Source organism: Cibotium barometz, chromosome 61 (genome assembly GCF_041138505.1).
Source record: "Cibotium barometz isolate CiBa-2024 chromosome 61, ASM4113850v1, whole genome shotgun sequence".
Classification (NCBI taxonomy): Eukaryota; Viridiplantae; Streptophyta; class Polypodiopsida; order Cyatheales; family Cibotiaceae; genus Cibotium; species Cibotium barometz.
This window is the reverse complement of record NC_141106.1, coordinates 18167786-18185040: the sequence shown is the minus strand read 5'-3', so window position 1 is coordinate 18185040 and position 17255 is coordinate 18167786. Positions and strand designations below refer to the sequence as shown.

The 17255-nt window shown below is 42.6% G+C and overlaps 1 pseudogene across 1 annotated transcript in view; it reads left to right on the top strand.

The window, feature by feature from the left end:
• The first annotated feature begins 2509 nt into the window (after positions 1-2509).
• The window catches only part of LOC147604630 (putative magnesium transporter NIPA6), a 53355-nt pseudogene continuing 38609 nt past the window's right edge, over positions 2510-17255 (top strand). The window contains exons 1-2 of the transcript XR_015265290.1: positions 2510-3227; positions 3401-3457. The product of XR_015265290.1 is annotated as a putative magnesium transporter NIPA6 (transcript). The remainder of the gene's footprint in view (positions 3228-3400; positions 3458-17255) is intronic.

The following is a 17255-nucleotide window of genomic DNA, read 5'->3' as shown; positions in this document are numbered from 1 at the left end:
GTTTCTTTTAAGGTTTTCAATTGATCATTTTCTTGTTTCAAAGACACTATTTTGTTTTCAAGTTCTATAATTTTTGTTGCATTCAAAGATAAAGTATTTTGAAGATATGTAATATATTCTGCATGTGATTGAGATAGTCTTAAACTATAACCAAGTAAGCCATCCACCCCATCACCAACAAATCTAATCAAATCATGTGGTGTGTGAAAAGAAGGATACCGTCCTGTTCTGGGATCCGATGGATATAGACTTCCATCTGTCCATAGGTCAATATGCTTCTTTCCTTCGTTGTTGCGAAGATGTTGAGCTTCATTCGCACATAAAAGGGGTCTTTGGTAGACACTCCGTGTAGTTGCATACTCTTGGTTGAGCTTGATATTTAAATGAAACTTACGATTAGATGTATCACTCATTACTAACAGAGCTAAAAATATTAGCAGAGCTATTAGAACACGAGAGACGCAGAAGAATGAGAATGAGATGTAGCTTGTGAAATTCTTAGAGAAGCAGAGGAGTGAAATTTTTTGGAGAATGGATGAGAGCGCGTTCGGAGGGAATGGTCATTCAAAAGTAAGAGAAATAAGTATTTGCCGCCGCGAAGTCACTAAAAGAGGACAAATTTCGAGACGAGCCATTAAAGAGTAGCATGAAAACGATATATTTTTTTAGATTTTAAAATATGTACTTAGATACGTGTTCAATCACATAGATACGCTTTAAATATCCAAAACGGCCAAATTTGGAGTAGCCGTTTTGACCGTCAACATTCTACTAATTAGCAAGTTAGCGAAATTTCTTACACTGCCCATTTTGAGACATTTTTGGCCCTAATGATATGGTGATTTACTTTATTTATACTAATAAATTAATGTCTCCACTAAAGTAATCGATCAAGAATACATATCTAAACATTTCAATTTAGTTAGAAGACAAGGTAATGGTCTTAACTTTCAAAACTGTATTGATAATAAAACAATGTATATGAACCCATGCTTATATTTGCATCATCTAGTAAGAAACTTACAAAAATAGTGTTTACTATTATATAAAATGACTAGATATTCCACTTAAAGCCTTATGAGATGTTTAAAAATGCGTGAAGTAGTCTCTTATTCTATAGTAATAAATATGGTTCGACATTTATAAACTTTCGTCTAAAACAAAGTGCCTAAAAAGATAGGTGTATATGTGATTGTTGGCTCTCATGCACTAGCAAAGCATAACATTGTATAGAACATGAGTACAAGATTTGGTCCTCATCTATGATTATTTGATTAGCTATAAAAATCCTTAAAGTTAATTTTTTGAGATAGCTAAATACCTCAGAATTTTCATTAAGACCTAAATTTTGGAGTTCTAATTGATTTTTGAGTTTAAGATGGATTGTATTACATCATATATATGTTTATAAAGCAATGCACATCTAAAAACTTTGGAAAGCAATGAGAAATTGGATAATTAAAGGCTGTGATCCAAATATAGTCCAAACAGTACGACTGTAATTTGGCCTATGAATTCTTATGAAATTGAAAAGCCTAGAGGTAACCCATGTGATCCCAGAAATCCTAATTTTCCTTCACTATGTACTTGATGATATGAAAAAAGGAAACCTTTGATTTGCACTATCCATGTGTTCTAAATAATTCCATAAAGTTGGTCAGTAAAGAGGTAAATATGTCCACAAACTAGTGCTAATTAGGAAGGTAAGGTCGAATGAGAAACTCCACCCCTTGGCCATGATTAGGATGGCCACGAAGCATAATAACAAGGAAAAAACACTGGAGTAATTGGTGAAACACTGCTTTGGGTGTAGATGTTTGTGAAGCCTATGTGTTCTAAATATTTCCATAAAGTTGGTCAGTAAAGAGGACATAAATATGTCCACGAACTAGTGCTAATTAGGAAGGTAAGGTCGAATGAGAAACTCCACCCCTTGGCCATGATTAGGATGGCCACGGAGCATAATAACAAGGAAAAAACACTGGAGTAATCGGTGAAACACTGCTTTGGGTGCAGATGTTTGTGAAGCCTATGTGTTCTAAATAATTCCATAAAGTTGGTCAGTAAAGAGGACATAAATATGTCCACGAACCAGTGCTAATTAGGAAGGTAATGTCGAATGAGAAACTCCACCCCTTGGCCATGATTAGGATGGCCACGGAGCATAATAACAAGGAAAAAACACTGGAGTAATTGGTGAAACACTGCTTTGGGTGCAGATGTTTGTGAAGCCTATGTGTTCTAAATAATTCCATAAAGTTGGTCAGTAAAGAGGAGATAAATATGTCCACGAACTAGTGCTAATTAGGAAGGTAATGTCGAATGGGAAACTCCACCCCTTGGCCATGATTAGGATGGCCACGGGAGCATAATAACAAGGAAACACTGCTTTGGGTGTGCAGATGTTTGTGAAGCCTACCTGTTTACCCTTTATTTTTTCCTTGTTCTCCCAAGGGTAATATTAATGGTGAAACACTGCTTTGGGGTGCAGATGTTTGTTGTGAAGCCTACCTGTTTACCCTTTATTTTTCCCTTGTCCCAAGGTTCTACCCTCCTTTATAGGGTAAGCTGGTGCTTTATTCTATGTCTACGTGTGAAGCGTATCTGTAATCTGGAATATATTCGAAGTGCCGGTCCAACGCACGCACATACAGTCCGCCATAGCTGTTCTTCATAGCGAGATCACAGGAACAAATCATTCAGCTCACAGATCAAGCTATCAAGTAATTGCATATGCAGCTCTGCCCTCAACATGATGCTTCTCTAAACGTGCAGGCTTCTGCGATCGTGATGGGAAAGAGATTGCTTCGAAGGAAAACCACACAGCATTTCTTCGCCAACGAGAAAGACAAAGGAGAGCAAGAGGCAGCAGAAGAATCTGTGCCAGCAGCAGAAACGTTGCCCTCTTCTCAAAGATCTCACGATCACGGATTGATTAGGGTCTCACCACAGGATTAGGGTTTCTTACAAGGTTAGTGTTTTATACATGTTAAAGGTTCCCGCCCAAAGGTAATCTAGGGTTTATCCCTTAACACAGACAGAGATGAGGGGAACCACCCTTCTAGAAGATATAAGCATGGATACCCGGATGACCACTGGATCTGGTGTATCATCAGAGAATCTTGTGGGCCTCATCCTTGCATTGCTGTCCAGCATTTTTATAGGATCAAGCTTCATCTTAAAGAAGAAGGGCCTCATGCGCGCAGGAGCGTCTGGACTTAGAGCAGGTACGCCTTCATCATTTCTCTTTGCCAAAAAAGTATTTTCTACGTGTAAGGGGGGCTTAAATCAATCACCTACGTTAACCCTAATGCAGCTGCTTAAAGCTCAACTCTGTATTTGGTCAGAATGCAGTTGCATTAAGCTTCACAATCTTTCCTTTTCTTTTCCATTTTGACAGGGGTCGGGGGATACTCTTACTTGTATGAGCCTCTCTGGTGGGTTGGCATGATCACAAGTATTTCATCTCTCTCATTCTCTCTCTCTCTCTCTCTCTCTCTCTCGCCTTTTATGGCTTACACCAACTTTGTCGAGTATTGCATATGTTTTTTGTGATGCGTAATTCACGTGTGAGCACTACTTGGGCATTGTCTCGTAAATAATTATCACTTGGACACTTATGAAATGGAAACAATACAAGACATAGAATGCTGAAAATGAACAAATGCACGGTGACACCACACTAGGGCAAGACCCCCCCCCCCCCAACCCCCTCCACTTTTGCCGGGTGGCCCTCCTCCTTCAATACGAAGTATATAATTGGAGTATTTTATTTTGTACAATGTTTCACGGGCTCTTAAGCTAGATTTGCCATAAACAAGAAATATGAAAACATGTGCCAAATAATATATTCGCAGATGGCCTTTCCCTACCTCTCACTGGAGTGAAGCAATCTCGAAACTGGTGTTGTGTTCGGGTCCAGAGGCACCATTGGTGTGCCTATACCAGTGCTTGGATTGTAGCCTCACGGTGATGGAAATGCTGAAAATGAGGAACTGGCATTGGAGGTTACTAACTATGCAAAGAAAGTTAAGGAAAAAATAGACAAGTTGCTAAAAGCTGGATTCATGGCTATCACCGTAATTCTGATCCATTTTCTATTCCTTTTATGGATTTCTTGCTAGTAGATGTAGTGGTAGGACATGAGATATACTCATTTTTGGATGGATTGAGTGGGTATAACCGGATGGCCACAGAGGAGAAGGAAAAAAAGCCTTTGTGACAGGGTGGGAAGCATTTGCTTTAAATGTGATTGCATTTGGGCTAAAGAATTTACTAGCCACATTTCAAAGGATGGTTCAAGGAATCTTCTATGAGTGTCTGGCCACCTTCAAGAGGGTCTTTGTAGACAATTTCAATGTATTAGAAAAAAAGAAAGACCATCTTCGTCACCTTAGGCTATGCTTGGAAAAATGCAAAGAGACTAGGCTCAGCCTGAATCTAACTACATGTGCTTTTGCAGTCACTAGTGGATCCCTACTAGGACACATGGTGTCCGCAGAAGGCTTGGCAGTGGATCCGACCAAGGTGAAGTCATTGTGAAGTTGTAGGCACCAAAGAACTTCAAAGACTTGGCTAGATTCATAGGGCAGATCAAGTGGCTTAATTCATGAGATTTTTGGTTGATGTGGCTACATCCATGGAAAAGAGGACCAGAATTGAGACAAGGGAAAAGAACAAGAAGGGAGAATTTCTGGAATAAGACTGAAATCTTGAAAGCTGTTAGGACAGGAACGAGGTTGGACTGGAAGCCGGCAGTGCAAGTGGCATCATCAAAGAAATGAAGAAACTCCAAACACAAAATGTAAAGCTGATGTAGGAGCTGGAAGTTTGGGAAAAGTAGTTCACAAATTTGAAAGCGGAAGGGACAAAGATAGTAACACAGTAGGAACCGGTAAAGAGCGGAAAGGGAATAGTGTTGTGGACTAGCATAGCCATGGACAATATACTATTGAATGAAGTTCAATGAACTCAAGGAGCATGTGCTGACCACCAAGCATCTTAAAGAAAAAGTGAATGATGAATCTACACTCAAGGTGCAAGTGGAGGAGTTGGAAGGGCTGGTCGTTCAAGAGTTTAAATGTTACGTATCAAGGCTAACCAGTCTTAGGAACTTCATGTTAGGTTAACCATAGCGTATGGGTAAGGCATCTTAAGTGGGGTTAAGTATCTATTATGAGACATGTGCTATATTTGGCTCCTAGTTTATAGGAGGCCTATATAAGTGACTTTATGAGTCGGTTTGAGGGAGAGCTCCTCAGAGGCCTTGAGACTACTCCGTGCTTACATCTGAGGGGTGTGTTTTGTGGTGGTATGGGATGCCAGGAATTTTGCACGTGGAGCCATGTCTTTGATGTTGGAAATATTGTTCATCCCCAGATGGACTCCTTGCATGCTTGTATCTGGTCCATTTATAAGGCCTTGCACTGCATTATTTTATTGCTATTTTTGCACCATTTTTTGGAGCCCTTTTTAGCATTTTATGGATTTTTGTCCTGGTTGGCCCGAAGGACCTGGCCGACCAGCTCTTGAGGACCTATATAATAGGTGCCTCATTCCTCATCGTTGTTACCTCTGATTTGAGCCCTGACTTGTACATACCAGCACTATTCTCTGTGTTCAGATTTACAGCAGTAGCACATATTTCTCACATGGTATTAGAGCCTAGAACTGCTCTAGGACCTGCATTTTCCTTCATGAACCTGTTGTTTACAGATTTCAGCACATAAAGACCGGCGTTTTTAGATCTAAGAGCTGCATTTTCATCTAGGAGCTGCGTTTTTCATCAGAAAGCTGCATTTTCTTAGTGGTGCTGTGTTTTCTGCAATGCTGTGTTTTTCTTCACAGAGCTGTGTTTTCAGCATCTGTGGTGCCATTAAACCTTGGAGAATCATTTCTTTTCTCCCCTTTTGGTTTTTTCCCACCCTTCCACCTTGCGTTCCTTCTTCTTCATCCTCATACTAATCGTGCTCAGTTTTAGAGGAGGTCTAGCTGCCTCTAGCCCTATTTGAAGAGGAGGAATATGGCTTGAGGAGATCGATATTCTAACTTCTCTGGCCTTCTTTTCTCCTCCCAGGGAATCATTTCCCCTACTTCTCCGGCTTACAACCCTCTCCCTCCACCCCTTTGGTGGTCCCCCCATCCTTTCATGCAACCACTTCTTCTCTTGTTTCTCCCTTCCCATAGAACCTCTCTCCTTCTTTCTCTCATGTTCTATCCTACACTCCTCCCCAAATCAGTGATTCCATGAAGCTTACAGCCACCAATTATCATACTTGGTCTTTTTAAACCCAGTTTACTTGAAGATGTTGGTGTTGGTGTTTAGACATCAGTTATGACACCTGCCTTGGTGGATCCAGCTTTTCGGGGAGTTTTGGATGCTTGTGCACGCCTCATCATTCATTGTCAGAATCTGGAGTGACTCAGTCTTCGACACCACAAACGTGGTTGATGACATAGAATTGTCAACAATGGAGTTCACCATTGTCATTGAAGACTTGAAGGAAACAATGTATGGAGCTACCTTGAAGAGTAGTAGTATAGGCTATCTATTTTGAAGATCTTGAGCTTGAGGGGGAGTGTTGAGAAAAGACAAGCTCAAGATGTTGGCAAAGACAAGACGAGACTGTGTGCGAATTGGAGTACGATAGCATGTTCCACGGGCACGTGTGTGAATAGCCCTAATTGAGTATGCATGTGTAAAGTGGGTTTTTTAGGCTTTAAGCTTTTTCCCAGATAAGTGTTTTTAGCTGTCATGTGCAAGATTTGCCATGGACATTCTCTGAGGCTAGTCCTGAAGGGCAACAGATAAAGAAGGAATTAAGAATCAGGTAGAACTAGATTTTGGAGCAAAGGAGTGCAAAGCATGGAAAGTGTTGGACTAGGAATGGACAAGATATCCTGTCGGCTGCATGGAATGCAAGAAGAGCCTGTCGATTGCATGGTGTGCTATCGGTTGCAAGAGAAGGCAGGTTGTGAACAGCTTTTGCAAATGTGTCCAATTGGCTGGCCGACCAGCAGTCGGCCAGCTATCTAGTTTGTCCAAAGGCCTATATAAGGCACTCATGGCTCATTGTGTTATTCATTCACTCCCGCTTTGGGTGTGGATCTCGACTAGGAGTAGAATAGGTGTTCTACCTTTTCATGAAAGGCAGACCATGGTTGCAAGATTTAGATGTACCTTTTTGTACCATATGAATATACTGAATTTCCAGCCATCTCTCTCTCTCTCTCTCTCTACTCTCTCTTCTGTCTGCGTTTTTGCATCAGCATGTTCTAAGTGGTGAGTAGGGCTGAAAGAAGACTCTCAGAGCTTTCGCATGTAACATTAGCAAAGTGCTTTCCGTTGTTTTTAGAGTTTCTCCTTTTCATAAGTTGTATATATAGGACTTTTGGCTCTCATAATAATCAAGCAACAATTTCGAGCTTCCGGTATCTCTTCTTTTAACAGTATCTTGTGGAGAAACGGTGCTTCCTCAACTTCTAGACAGCCGTTCCTGTTACCGTGTGATGCACATGACAAGAGGTCCTGATGGGCAGCCCTGTAATGCGCATATTAAGTGCTCTATCTTATTTATGCTTCTTTCATCGAGTGTAGCTATCATGATTGCATTTGTGTTCATTGGGGTTTTCTGTTTCTTGACAACCTCCACCTATCGAGAGGATCCCTCAGTATCCTTACATAAGCCCGTGTTCTCAGGCCAGATTTGAGATGTGGTTAGCTACATGTTTTCTTTGGCTTGGTTGATTCACCTCCAATAGGAGGACTACCTGTTCTGGCGACGACTCCTCTTTCTCCTCATCGCCTCTTGTAGAGGTAATGGTTGCCTTGAACTCTGTTATTTCTGCCTTCTGCATTGATCTCTCTCTCATGGTGCTCCATCTCTGGAAGCTTTTTTTTTTCCTGGGAAAAAGATCCTTCTATTAGTTAATGACAAAACAGCCACAATGGGCTAGATACAAACTCGCCTCATGTATGGAGCGGGAATCAATGATCATAAGGAAAGAGACACTTCTCCTCCGGTTGGCCACTTTGTGAGGAGAAGGGTATCTCATACAAGGGGGGGTCTGTAATGCCAAGTGGGGTCACCACCTTGATCTGGGAGGAAAGGGCCAAGCCTCCAAGAGTCCCAAGAAAGCTTCTCGTAGGTCGCCACTTCCGCATGCAGTCAGATTCTCCCTGTAACTTTCCCCACTGACCGTGGAGGGTATGAATAATGTCGAGCCAAATTCTCTTGATGGATTCAGCAAGCGGAGTGTGGGTACCCTCAATGGCCTTGCTACATCTAGCTCGCCAAATGTGCCAAGTTGCAATGATACTGCAAATCTCCCATCTCTGGCATGAGCCTGGTCGCCAATGGTCTATAGATGGGGCTGACTGGTACTGCCGAAATGCGGTGGTGAGAGAGTTGAAGGGCTAACCCTCCCTCATCCTCCTCGTAAGCCCTGACCACCTCAGTCTCTGTGGCCCAAGCAATAGTGCCCCATGTAATGATCCGGGTTGAGGTCTTGTCCATAGTGAAAATGCGGAGAATCCACCGCTAAATCTGCTGAGCTTTCGAGCAATCCCAAAGACAATGACGCTAAGACTCCTGAGGGTGGCCACACTGTCACGATTGTGACTTAGTTCATTATACACAGTCTCCTCATGGTTGCAGATACTGAAGTGACATGATTACAGAGGACCCCTACACTCGGATGGTCACGACTCTTCGCTCTAGAGACATGCCTCTTCATCAAGAGCCACACTCCTTCGACGACTGGTCACACCCCTTCACTCTAAGGTTGCAACTCTTCACCCAATGGTTGCAGCTATTCGTCCAAAGGATGTGTTTCTTCGCCTAGAGTCATGACTATTGGTCATGGGATGTGTCTTTTCATTCGTGTCCCTTGGACTCCTATATAAGGAGCCTGTTGTATCACAGTTTCAATCAATCAATCAAACATCTGTGCTCAAGTCTCTCGAGTCCACTTTCAGTTTCAGTCTTAAATACACAGATAAGTGGATGAAATACTAAGTAGTAACAGTAATCCTCACAGTGGTATTAGAGCAAAATTTTTTCTTCCAACAACAACAATCGAAATCGAGGATGCAACTGGCAAGGTCGCCGACCTAACAATCGCCGCAATTTTCGCCGCGATACCTCAGCAGGTCAGCAAGCCTCTACATCGGCACCTTCAACCTCTCAAGACAACCCTCCAGGTCTTTGCACAATTTGCAATGGACCACACAGGTGGTATGTGTGCCCAAAGCGTAATTCTCGCCAGAATTCCAACATGGAATGTTGCCCAGAAGGTGAACATAGACATTATCATCATCCTTCTGCGCCAGAAAAAGGCAAGCAGGTGGTTCATGCAGTGCGAGTTTCTAAAGTTGTCAGTGCTTTAATGCTAAATGCCCACAACCATACTTCAGTGCCTGTTAACCTTTCCAATCAAGTTTTGAGCTTATTGGGATTTATTGGCTAGCATCCTATCAATGTTCTTGTTGATAGTGGATGCTCAACTAATTTTGTGGGAACTACTCTTGTCAGCAAGTTGCGATTACCTACTCAGCAGAGTGCAGAAGTTTTCCAAGTGGAACTTGCAGATGGTTCTTTCTTGCATTGCAGTAAACGGATTCAGCAGTTGCATTTTCAGATTCAGGACTATCAGGATCAGCTAAATTTCTCTATTATGCCTTTGTCACACTATGACATGATCCTTGGACAGTCTTGGTTATATGAGTATGATCCTTTGATCAGCTTTCGAGATCATTCCATTCGACTTTATCATAATCATCGAGAAATGGAATTACGAGATCTGTTTAATTCTAAGCCGATTACTGTGGTTTCTGCTATGCAAGTTAAACGCTTAGTGCGTAAACGCGACAGCACTTCTGCCTTAGTTATGTTGCGAGAAGCAGAAGACAATACAGTTGACCAATCGGAATCCTTGCCATCAGATATTTCTTATTTACAACAGCCCTTCTTTCAACCTTATAAGGATTTATTTCCTGACGAGCTGCCAACGACATTGCCTCCTCGACGTTCTGTAGATCATACGATTGATCTAATCCCTGGACAACCACCGCCAGTTCGAGCTCCTTATCGAGTTTCTTATTCAGAGTCTCAAGAAATTCAGAGACAATTGGCAGAGTTGTTGGATAAAGGTCATATACGTCCAAGCAAAAGTCCTTTTGGTGCTCCAGTTTTATTGGTCAAGAAGAAGGATGGATCTATGCGACTTTGCATTGATTATCGTGCCCTTAATAAGCAAACAATCAAGAATAAGTTTCCCTTGCCTCGCATCGATGAGCTCTTTGATCAGTTGCTTGGTGCGAAGGTATTTTCGAAGATTGATCTGAAGTCAGGCTATCATCAAATCAGGATTCGAATTGGAGACGAGTATAAGATAGCTTTCAGAACAAAGTATGGACATAATGAATTTTTGGTCATTCCTTTTGGGTTAACCAATGTCCCAGCTACTTTCATGACTTTGATGAATGACATCTTTGGTTCTTACTTGGATAAGTTTGTCATCGTTTATTTGGATGACATTTTGGTCTTCAGTAAGACTTTAGCAGATCACAAGCAGCATTTGCAGATTGTCTTTGAAGTACTCCGAACGAATGTCTTGTACATCAACAAGAAGAAGAGTCAGTTTTTCAAAGATCATGTGGAATATCTTGGACACATCATCTCTGGACATGGTATTGCAGTTGATCCTAAGAAGATAAAGGTCATTGTTGATTGGCCTTTGCCACTTACAATTTCAGATGTGCGGTCTTTCTTGGGATTAGCAAATTTTTACCACACCAAGGTTCACAAGTTCTCAGATATTGCTGCTCCTTTGACGGCCCTTACAAAGTTAGATAAATTGCACTGGTCACTTGAAGCTGAAAAGTCCTTTAATGATCTTAAGCATGCGTTGACAACTACGCCTGTTTTGGCTATTGCGGATCCATTTGACGTCATGACAGATGCTTCGGATAGAGCATCTGGAGGCGTTCTTATGCAGAATGATCGTGTTATTGCTTTTGATAGTCATAAATTTTCGGCTATTCAAATGCGATATCCCGTTTATGACAAGGAATTTTTGGCAATTGTTCATGCTTATAGAACATGGAAGCATTATCTTCTTGGTGCAGATTCAGTGGTTAAGACAGATCATCAGTCTTTGACTTACATCTTTACTCAGCCAGTGATGAATCCTCGTCAAGGACGATGGGTTGAATTTTTGGCGAATTTTCACATGGCAATACTCTATGTTCCTGGATTACAGAATGTGGTAGCAGATGCTTTGAGCCCCATGCCTCGAGCTACGAACTTTGCTATCTCAAATGTGCAGATGGAGATTCCTGCATGTTTTAAGCATGAGTATTTGACAGATAGAGACTTTGGAGATGTCTTTCGAGCTCTCAAATCTCTTCATCCTACTATTGCAAAAATGAATATGTTTGCCGCATATACAATTGTAGATGATTTACTTTATTACTTAGATCGCATTTGTGTTCCTCACAATGCATCTTTGCGGAAACTCCTTATTCAAGAGCATCATGAAGTACCCTTTGCAGCTCATCCTAGAATTAACAAGACATCGTCTGTTATCAACAACATACTTTTCGCCTCAGATGCAACAGGATGTTATTAAGTTTGTTAAAGCTTGTCACTCTTGTCAAATTATGAAAGCTTCACGACAACTTCCTCAAGGATTGCTTCAGCCTTTGCCAGTTCCTCAGGAAAGATGGGAAAGCATAAGCATGGATTTCATCACTACTTTGCCGCGTTCGCAGAAAGGCAATGCTCAAGTTTTAGTAGTGGTTGATCGGTTTTCCAAAATGGCACATTTTATTCCTTGCAAGAAGACAGTTTTTGCTCCAGTGTTCGTACAACATATTTTCAGAATTCATGGATTGCCAAGATCTATTGTTTCAGATAGAGATCCGAAGTTTACTGGACATTTTTGGACTTCCTTATTCAAATCTCTTGGTACGAATCTCTTGTTCAGTTCTGCTTATCATCCTCAGACAGACAGACAGACAAAAAGAGTAAATCAAATTTTGGAAGAAATGCTTAGACATTATATTCAGACAACATTAGCTTCTTGGGAAGAATATTTGCCTCTTGTGGAGTTTGCTTACAATAATTCTCCGCATTCAGTCATTGGAATGACTCCTTTTCAAGTAGCATATGGTCACACTCCGCTTGTGCCTACAAACTTTGTTCTTCAACACAAGGTGGCATTAGCAGATCAGTTGATTCAAGAAATGCAAGATATTCTTGTGCAAGATCGAGACAGACTGGTTCATGTTCAGCAGAAGTATCAGAAGTATGCGAATAAGCACAGAAGGCATACTGAGTTTCAAGAAGGTGACTTGGTTTTGCTTTATGTTGCACCGCATCGATATAAGACAGTAAAGTCAGTCTTTCCGAAGTTGCGACCGCGTTTCTATGGTCCATTTAAAGTTATAAAGAAGATTTCAGTTGTCAGTTATAAGTTGGATCTTCCACCATCTTGGGGAAAAGTTCATCCGACATTTCACATCTCTTGGCTCAAGGAATACATACAAGGCGATTCATCTATTCCGGAGTTATCTTCTTATGTTCCTGAGATTGAAGATGATCACATTATTCTTGTTCCTGAGAAGATTCTTGACGTTCGTCAGAAAGAAACAAGACGGAAGATTACTACAGAATTTCTTGTTAAGTGGATGGACTTGGACGAGTCAGATTCTACTTGGCAGACAGATGAAGAAATGCAACAATATCCTCAACTCCTCCAAGAATTCTTTGGCAGACGACAGACTCTCATAATCACATGGGTTTTAAATTGTGACTTAGTTCATTATACACAATCTCCTCATGGTTGCAGATACTGAAGTGACATGATTACAGAGGACCCCTACACTCGGATGGTCACGACTCTTCGCTCTAGAGACATGCCTCTTCATCAAGAGCCACACTCCTTCGACGACTGGTCACACCCCTTCACTCTAAGGTTGCAACTCCTGCGACGACTGGTCACACCCCTTCACTCTAAGGTTGCAACTCTTCACCCAATGGTTGCAGCTATTCGTCCAAAGGATGTGTTTCTTCGCCTAGAGTCATGGCTATTGGTCATGGGATGTGTCTTTTCATTCGTGTCCCTTGGACTCCTATATAAGGAGCCTGTTGTATCATAGTTTCAATCAATCAATCAAACATCTGTGCTCAAGTCTCTCGAGTCCACTTTCAGTTTCAGTCTTAAATACACAGATAAGTGGATGAAATACTAAGTAGTAACAGTAATCCTCACACACACCTCGGGCAAGCTGCGTGCTGACCTCCAATGGCCAGCCACGTGCCGATCGCCAAGCTCTTGTGTGCCATCAGCGAGAGAAAGAGGGTGATCTTTCTAGGAGGAAAACTGTCCCATAGCCTCTTCCAAAAATCTGAGAGGAAATGTTGTGAGAGGCCCTGTGAGTGCCAATGTACTGTTGCTGCCAGGGTGCCATCAATCTCTGGCATATGGATCCTGTAGCCTAGCGGCACTGTATATGCAAAGAAGGGGGCATCCATAGACGTCTCCCGATCAGCGAGGTCATGCCATTCCACTCTCTCGGGTCCCACTGTAGATGCGTGAGAGGTCTGCACTCCCATGTCGCTAGAATCTCTCCCTGGCCACCTTGGCAAGTGATGGGTCTATGTGCCACTCCCGTGCCTGAAAACCAATCACCCTCACCCTCTACAAGGTGCAACCATTGAAATCCTCTTAAGGGAAGCATGGATCGCTCCAATCTTCCATGGGATCCAATAGAAAAAGTGAGGAGACCACTTGTTGGGTATGGGGGAAGAAGCGTGCACACAGACACACACACACAAGTGCAAGAGAGAGAAGAACTTGTGAAGCTCAAGAGTGTTGGAAAAGATGTAGTCAATAATAATATGAAAGTACAATGTGAGTACATAAAGTAGCCTAGGGCAAAGTTCCCAACACACATAAGCGTGTTCACATGGGGAAAAAACTTGTGTCCGGTCCACAGGGAAAAAGTGCCCGTGAGTAAGCTGTGTTCCTGAACTAGCCGGGAGTGGTCATGATCAATAAACCCCCCTCAAGTGAATGGTGTGAACGGGGACAGGGTGTAGTAGACTACCCTGAAAGAGGCTGTAAGCTCAAAGTTTTGTGGAAAGCTTCAAACTTTTCCTCGAAAGAGGCTTTGTAAACCCATCTGCTATATTGGCATTTGTAGACACATAAGCCAAGTCAATCTCTCCTGCATGGAGCATTTCCCTGACATAATGATAGTGAACCTCAATATGCTTTGTGCGGGCATGAAATACTGGGTTTCGTGCAACTGCCAAAGCACTCTGACTGTCAGTGTAAATGGTGGTAGGGGACTGTTGTCCAACACCAGGATCGGCTAGAAGGCGTCATAGCCAAACACATTCCACAGTAGCTGTAAAGGCTGCTCTGTATTCAGCTTCACAACTAGGAGTGGCCATTGTAGGCTGCTTCTTATTGAGCCATGAGATGCATGAGTCACCAAGAAGAAAACAATTACCACTGGTTGACACTCGTGTGTCATAGCAACCTGCCCAATCACTGGTCTGTAAATGCAAGCAACCTGCCCAATCACTGGTCTGTAAATGCAAGCAAGCATAGTGTAGAAGAACTGCCATAGAACAAGGCAAAGTTTGCAGTGCCTTTAAGATAGCGAAAGACACGCTTACACGCTTGCCAATGCATAGTGCTTGGACAATGAATGAATTTGCTCAACTGGGAAACAGCATACAGTATGTCCAAACGAGTAGAGCATAAATAGATAAGGCATCCCACGGGCCACAGCTTAATGATAGGCGGCAACATCATAAGGCTTACCAGCATGCTCAAGTGACAGTTTTAGACTTGGTTCCATAGGAGTAGAAACAGGTTTACAATCTATCATGTGAAAACGCTCAAGGAGTTGCTCAACGTATCTGCACTGAGATAACATGATACCACCCTCAAAAGGTATAAACTGTATGCCCAAATAGTAATGTAAATGCCCCATGTCTGTGACATCAAATGCATGTTGCAAATCAGCTTTAAAAGATGAAATATCACCCTCTTCAAGGCCAGTGATGAGCATGTCATCCACATAAAGAATAAGGATGAGAACATTGTTCCCAATGTGGCGTACATGAAGTGTACTCTCAGCTGAACTATTCTGAAACCCTTTGGCAGTCAAGTATGCATGAATTTTGTGGTACCAAGCATGAGGAGCCTGTTTAAGACCATACAGTGCTTTATGTAAATGGCATACTTTACTTTCTGCACCTTTTTGAACAAAGCTAGGAGGCTGAGACACATAAACTTCCTCGTGCAAATCGCCATTCAAAAAAGCAGTTTTGACATCCAACTGACGTACATGCCATTGTTTGTGGCAACCAATGCAATAACAGTATGTATGGTAGTCATACGTGAAGTGGGAGCAAAGGTCTCCTCATAGTCTGTCATGGCCGTGTGAAAATGGAACAACACAAGTGTGGGCATGGTGGTTGCTGAGCAAAAATATTAAAATATTCGCATTTGGGGTGCCCGGACAAATGAGAATGATGTGTGGACACTTCAGATGTGAAAGGGGACAAAAACATTAATGTTTTTAATGTTTTATTGAAGGTTGCCCCTAGGCCTTAGTGGCCCCTAGGGAACTTTAATGATTATTAAAGTTGGGGCCCTAGGATAAGTTTGGAGAGGGGGCAACTCCACTTTTGGAGTGCTTGCTTCTCTCACAACACTCTCTCTCTAGCTTTTGGGGAATCGTGCAAGCCTAAGCGTGGAGGAAAGGAGTAGCAACGTCGATTGCTGGTGGTGGATTTTTGCTGCTGTTTTCTGTGCAAACCTGCCCGTACAGTCCACGTGTACATGTGTACGGCTGCTGCAGGACACGCGGCTGTTTTCTCTGCTGCAGATTCTTCTACTGGTACAAGCGGCGCTGACAGGCTGAGCAGGTACAGGTGCTGTGGGTTCTGACAGAAGGTGTACAGCAGGTACAATCGTATGGACAGCAGGTACAGGTGGCTGTACGACTGCTGTCAGGCGGCTGTGCTGTAGGTACAGAACTGTACAGCAGGTACAGTCGGGTACAGCAGGCTGGTTTAAGCAATTGCAGTACACGTATAGCTCTGTACGGACAGGTACAGTCAGTCTCTGCTGCGCTGTACGGACAGGTACAGGCCGGCGTTGACCTGTTAGTTCTGGGCAGTAAAACGGTGCGGTGGGTTGTCAGATTGGACATACAGGTGTATTCTCTTGGTTGATTTTGTTGTACTCAGCCTTACATATTTTTGAAATTGAATAAAGAAATACCGCAAGGGGCGCCAAGCTTTGGGGCCAACAGGTGTCGTTCTATTTTCAGTTTTGGGGCACTCTAGCTCCAATCAAATTTGTTTTCATATCTGGACTACAAGTGGAAGGGTGACTGCTAGTCTACCGCACTTTGGTTTCAACCAGAGGCCGGTTTCAAGGTTCCGTTCCCGGGACCAATCATCAACTTTCTAAAGGGGGTGAGCTCGTGGTTGCCTCGATGAAAGTCATCGCTGAAAAATTCAGCAACATGTCTGATACAGAAGATGAGTACTTCTATCATGAAGAGGAAGAGCAAGAGACCTCTCCTGAGAGAAATGCATCTGAGGATATTTTCGCAAGAGAACAGGCTGCAGATGATGAGCATTATGAGGATGTAACACAGCCAGAAGATGTACTTGGTAAAGAGGATGATGATGCTCGGTTTAAAGATCGTTTGGCTGGTGTTATGGATGTGTTTATGCAGCTCACACAAAGTGAGAAGTTTGCTGAATTTATGAGATCCCGTACAAAGCTCGAGAAGAAGAAGAAGAAGGTGCGTTCTAAGAACCTTTCTCAGGGTCATAGTGGTGCCATCCCACAGGATCCATCTTTTGGACAGTTTTCGAACATGCAACACGCTTATGGTGCTAACTCTCAGAGTTCCTTCTTTGGACAGCCATCTATTCCTCAGCAGACTATGCATCCAGGTTATTTTGGTGGTGGCTCAGTGTTCCAATCTATGACTGGGGGTTATCCTCAGGGAGGCATGGGTATGCCAGGGCCTTTTGGAGCTAATTTTCAGCCTGGTATGCAGGGGAATATGTATGGTGGTATGCAGTCCGGTATGCAAGGAAATATGTTTGGGAGCATGCAACCTGGAATGCAAGCAAATATGTATGGTGGCATGCAGCCAGGTATGCATAATGGAATGTTTGGAAACATGGCTGGAATGTATGGTATGCCAGGTG